General features: G+C 36.5%; 1 protein-coding gene across 1 annotated transcript in view; it reads right to left on the bottom strand.

The window, feature by feature from the left end:
* DACH2 (dachshund family transcription factor 2) overlaps nt 1-6,622 on the bottom strand; it is a 452,839-nt gene that overhangs the window by 303,273 nt on the left and 142,944 nt on the right. The window lies entirely within an intron of this gene.

The following is a 6,622-nucleotide window of genomic DNA, read 5'->3' on the forward strand; positions in this document are numbered from 1 at the left end:
ATGACTAAGGGAGGCATCGCAAACTCCAGATCTGCCCTGCTCTGTGCATGACAGGGGGCAGCGCCCCAACTCCCTAATCGGCCCTGCTCTGAGCCCGACCAGGGGCTGCACCTAGGGATTGGGCCTGCCCTCTGCCACCCGGGAGCAGGCCTAAGCCAGCAGGGCGTTATCTCCCGAGGGGTCCCAGACTGCGAGAGGGCACAGGCCAAGCTGAGGGACCCCCCCTTCCCCCCTGAGTACACAAATTTTTGTGCACCGGGCCTCTAGTTTGTTAATATTTAAGGAAATTTGACTGCTTATTCTATTAAATCTAAAACTTTTAAGAGATTAATTCTAAACTTTCAGAAAACAAGAGATAAGGTAGAAAATCTTAATTATGCCCACTATAATATTTATATTAAACTATATGCTATGATATGAATAGTGATAACTATGTCTCTGTTAGCTATTTGTATGTATAATCACTTAAAGATACCTGAAACAACCATCAACATGAGTATTTATTATATGAGTTATGGGGAGGGTAAATGAATATTATGAAAACACTAGAGGCCTGGTCATGAAACTTGTGCATGGGGGAAGGGAGTCCCCTCAGCCCAGCCTGCACCCTCTAAAACCTGGGACCCCTAAGGGGATATCCGACTGCCAGTTTAGGACTGACTCTGACAGTCGGACATCCCCCTCACAATCCAGGACTGCTGGCTCCTAACTGCTCACCTTCCTGCCTGCCTGATCACCCCTAACTGGCCCCCCAGCCAGCCTGATCAACCATAACCACCTTTGCCTGTTTACCTGATAGCCCCCATCTGCCACCCTGCTGGCCTGGCCATCCCCAACTGCCCCCCTCGCCAACCTGGTCACCCCCAACTGCCCCCATGCTGGCCTGGTTGCCCCTAACTGCCCCCCCAGTCCGTTCATCCCTTACTGCCCCCTTGTTGGCCTGGTTGCACCCAACTGCCATCTTGCTGGCCTGGTCGCCCCTCACTGTCCCCCTCTGCAAGCCTGGTCACCCCTCACTGACCCTCCTGCCAGCTTGGTCGCCCCATACAGCCTGCTGCTCAGTCATTTGGTCGTCCCTCACTAACCACCCTGCCAGCCTGGTCGCCCCACATAGCCTGGTGTTCAGTTATTTGGTTGTCCCTCACTAACCCCCCTGCCGACCTTGTCATCCCACTCAGCCTGTTTGGTCATCCGTTTGGTTGTTTCGGATGTGATGGCCCCTGGCTCTCTCTCTATATATAGATGGCTCTTATCCTTGAATCTTCAACAGACACAAGATATCAGCAAGATTATTTTTCAAGCTTAAATTACTTTCCTCATAAAATACAGTGTGATAACTCAACATTTTCATCGTTTTTTAAACTCATCAGTCTATTGCATTTTTAATAATCAAATATAATAAAAGCTTGTTGGTGTTATTTTCATATTAAAAATACGCCAAATTTCTAAGACCAGAAAAACCTTGCTGCCAGAGTGGCATGAATTCTTTTACATAACATGTTGTTTTAGTTAAATAGTCTTTCTTCTGAGAGAAGTATTACTCCCAGTATGGGCAGGGTTTAGGGAATTATGACATATTGATATACAACACTAAAAAAAAATAAAATCTAATGGGCATGATTTTCTCCTAAAATTGTGGTGAAAAAATGTATCCTCAGTTAAGACACTAAGTTGACATGTTTGAACTATAGGCATCAAGTATTTTATTATGGCCTAGTAGGAAATAAAAGGAGAATTTTGACCTTATCCAACATGCCCGTGTTACTAACTGATATATATGAGTTAGTGCTTGGATACTATAATATAAAAATATTTCTTAAATAATTAGGCCAAATTACTAATAGAGGAGATAAACACACACACAAAAATACACACACAATAAAAAGAATGCTGCATGGAGCTGGGGGCTAATGGATGTTTTATAAGATGGCATACTCGTTCTGGTTTCCTGAATTCTGTACAGTCCTATTAACAATAAATTCAGAAAGGGATGCATAACATTTTTTTTCTACTTGCAACTAGTAGGTCGTGGTTGCTAAAGGGGCACACTAACTCAAATGGATCAAATGAAATAGAAGCCACAAAGACAATTATATCTTTCCTAATCTTTTTTTCACTAAGAATTGCAAATATTCTGATCATAATATGTGTGATCTCAAAACTCATAGCTAGAGATAAACAAATCCAAACAGCTGGGACATAGATGAGGATGGAATAGCTCAGCACAATGTTAGGAACACTACACCATCTTAATGATGACTCAATGAAATAGATCTTTTGTGGCTTTGTGAATTTCAATGGCTATTGTTTATGTGAATAAGATAGTATGTACAAAACCAATAAAATGAGAACAGAAACATCATCTCAGGTTCTAGTTCAACAAACTATGTTCTGATTATTCCTTTTCATTTCAACCATTTTGTTCCTTTCACCTTGTTATTCTGCTAGGACTTTGATATTGCAGGAAGGCTGTGTTTTCATAAAGACTGTAGTATTTGTACAAAAAAATAGGCATAAATCATGGTCTTTCCCAATTAAAGGGTATAATTTCAAGATGATACATACCACCATTCCTCATGTTGGTTATACTGGTAGTAAAACTTCTTCAACTCTGTCAAATTCAACTTCCTCTTAACCAGTTATTACTCTATTTTTTAAAGAAAAGAACACTGGATCTTTGTTTAGCTATAGGTGCTATTTTTTTAAATAATTACCATGTATCTCAGGTAGGATTGATTCATTGAAAACAAATGTTTGCTCTGGATGGTGGCATGTTAACTGGGAGCACAGGAACTTTAGAAAGTTCCATGTGATTTTTTTTTAAAAATTATCTTTATTGTTGAAAATATTACAGATGTCCCTCTTTTTCCCATTGACCCCCACCCCCTCCATATCTCACCCACCCCTCCTAGGCCTTCACCACACTATTGTCTGTGTCCATGGGCAATGTATATATGCATATAAATTCCCTGTTTAATCTATTCCCCCCACCCACCCACACACACCCCTGCCTTCCCTCTGAGATTCCTCAATCTGTTCTATTCTCCTATGTCTCTGGATCTATTAAATAAAAATACATAAAAGGGGGTGGCTTAACATAAAAAAGAAAATTCCAATGAAATAATCAGATTATACATAAAGTGAATTTTAGTTTCAATTCCTCTACCAGTAATTTTGAATACAACAGCAATTTTCCATAGCAGATTTAAATAGTATTACTTCAGAGTCATACATTATGAATCTAAAAGGGATATCTTGACTCTGTAAAATGAACTAAGAATTTCGCAATCACTTTTTAAGAGGTTCTTCCTTCTCAGCTAGGCTACTTGAAAAACTTCCTAAGTGATCATCTTGCCCCTAATTCTGTCCCTCTCCAGTCTATCCCATTCTCTCTTATCAGAGATATTTTGATAAAAAGCAGTATTTTCACATTCCTCGCTCACACAAATATGGTTAGTGGTTCAGCACTACCTATAGAATAAAGTTCAGAACTCTAAATCTGCTATTTGCAAACTCCCACAATCTACACCTACCCATCTTCAGAGGCAAAGCTCCTACTCTTTTCCATCATATACCTACTACTCTAACCAGACTGAATATTCTGTTACCCAGGCACACTCAGTACTAGCTCTTCTTCACACCTTTGCAGACTGTCCCTTTTGCCTGGAATGCGTCTATCCCTGTCTTGCCAATTGCAGCCTAACCAATCTTTAAAGCACACCTTATATGCCATCAACTCCAAAGGCCTTCTTTAATTCTCACAACTGGAAATAATTTTCTTTATAATTTCCCTAATATGTCACTTAGATATGTTTATATGAACATATTTATCACTTTCTGCATTTTTCCTAGGATTATGTCTATGAGTAAGTCTCAATTTCCCACTTAAAATGAAGGCTCTGAAAGCTTCTGTAGATCACCAACTATGCCTTATTCAGTTTTGTTCTCATAACAGGATCTAAAATGTTGTCTTTCAGGTAGACAGTACTTAATACATGTGTATATACTGAATTTACCATTTTATAGAATAGAGATTTATAAAGTGTGATATAAAGATTGTCAATACTTAAAATATAGTCATACATTTGGGTAAACAGTAGTCACATACTTATACATACACTGATATCAAATACCATTTTCTTTCTAATTCAACTAATAATCATGTTTTGTCATGTTTTTGTGTGTTTAATACATCATGAAAATTTCCCTATGATTTATTTAATATATAAGAGAGAATAAAAATGTATAATCCTTCCTAGTGGTTTCAAGATATTTTTAAAGCAAACTTTTAAATTAAAAAAATATCAATGGAGTAAAACAGGTTTGTCCCTGAGTAATCATGGAATAGTTATGACTGGTGAAGAGAAAATTACATTACAAATGAGCAGCTACCTGTTATGAAATTACAAGGTATTTTCATCAAAGGACCTAAAAGGCAGCAGACTGACCAGTTAACATGTTTCCACTGACCTGGGAAGATTTTTTTTTCCAGTTAATAGCTTCTGAAGAATGCTTCCTTTTGATGCTTGTCTCTGACACAAAAAATGATGGTCTCATTTAACCAGTCTTCTATCACATATATCAGAGAATCCTATTTACTCACACACTACTGGAACATTAAAACACAATGGAGTGATTGTGTCTAGGAGAAAATTTAAGGATTGACTTTTTTTTACCCCAAAAGGGGGTTGAGATCAAAAGCTGACTTTAATAGATGTTTGACTAAGGTCATACTCCTAGGAAATGGAACGCTGAAGATGAAAGAAAAGAAATAGGTTTGGCTTTTGATCTCAGCCAAATCCATTTGGCATTGTTTAGCTTTTATATATAATACTTTAGTTTTAGGGGATATCATGACTTTAAATGAATTGGCTTTCTTCTTGAGGATCAAATAGCTCTGTATTACTTTGGTATTTAGGAAAGTTTGGTGAAACTCGTTCTTAATTTGTTAGCTGGTATTGCAATAGTAGTTGTAAACAGCTTTTCTTAATCTATAAGTATATCTATCATATAATGTCTGTGGCATATTTTTTAAAATGTAAAAGGGAGGTCAAAAACCAAAATTTTCCTCTAAAATGCTCTTCAAAGAAAGTCATCATTAAAATCATTACACATTTTTAAATAGCAAAGGGTCTTCTTAATTTTAAGCTACACTATTTTTAATGTACATTTTCCATGAACTAGAACTACTTACTACTTTGTAGTACAGCACTGGACAAAGCTAATGTGAGAGGGGGAAAAGAACTATTATTGAATACCTACTAGTATATTTCAAGCACCATTCAGATAAGATAATGTTATGCACATTATATCACTTAATATGTTATCTCAATCATCAAAACTACTTTATGAAAATGCAAGGACCATTATGCCAATTATACAGAGGAGGAAAGTGGGAGTGGAAGAGATTGATTAGCTCAGGCAGGATCACATAGTGAATAAATAAGAAGGAAGTGCTTTGAACCAGTCTTTATCTAATTTCAAAGTTCTATTCTTTCCATGCTGATTTTGAATTATTAAAATGCTAGAGCAAACAAAAGTTCTTTTATTTTAAGTTCTGTTAATTAAGTGATTCTCAAAACTATAGCAATAATTTAGATAGGCTTATGCATACAATATGGGTCATTGTTTGAGATGTTGGCAATGAACTATACTACTGAATTTATTAAGCATATATATGTAGATAATAGGTGCCCTCCCTCAAATTAACTTTTGTAAATACTTACAGATTATCACTGTGAAAGTTTAGGGTATTATGTTTTTATTTCTTGAATTATCCTAATAATTGTCTCAATGTGCCACTTCTCTTAGCAGGTGTGAGCTGTCTATAAGTATGTACATCTTGAAATGTTTTGGAACAAACATAACAAGAGCTTTCTAAGTGACAACCTCTCATCATCTATCAAAAGACATTACCGGTAGATTATTTTTAAGAAAATGACCACTGTAAAAGTTCATTGATTCTAATGAGAAGCTTGAGTTTCCAAATTAACATATTAGCAAATCTTTTTAGAGAGGAAAAAATTGGTCAGAAAACATCATATATAACAACCTCTTCTTAACAGATCTTAAACATTTCAGCTTTATTAAAAGATAGATCCATTGTTCTTATGTCACACTAGCCTCTAAAAAGGGGATGTCAATCTAAAAGATTAAGTGTCCTCTGTACTGAAAACTGACAGCTACCCAGAATTGGAGATCTCCCTCAAATTGACTTGTCTTTGAAAAGCACAGGGCAGATTAGGATATCCTTTCTCTTAGGTATGTTATGTTATGTTTGCATGAATGCATGTATGTGTTTGTTTATTTATTTATTTATTGCTTGCATGCCAAAAGATTGTGTAGTGCTATTTCTTCCCCTCTTGTATTGCTTCCACTCCTCTGTCCTCCTCTCTAGCTCTTTAATAGTTCATCTAAATCACAAACAGAAGCCACAGTGGAGAAAATAGTAAAAGAACTTTGTAACTGTTCTCTGGAAGAAATCAAAATTTAAATGTCTGAGGAGAGAAGGCTCAAATTAAAACACATTTGAGACTCAGGGTTTACAATATGTTTGGAATTTCAGTTTCAAAGAAAAAGTGTATATTTATGTATAAAATGTTAAGTGTATTTTTTTGTATTT

Source organism: Myotis davidii, unplaced genomic scaffold, assembly GCF_000327345.1.
Source record: "Myotis davidii unplaced genomic scaffold, ASM32734v1 scaffold258, whole genome shotgun sequence".
Taxonomy (NCBI): domain Eukaryota; kingdom Metazoa; phylum Chordata; class Mammalia; order Chiroptera; family Vespertilionidae; genus Myotis; species Myotis davidii.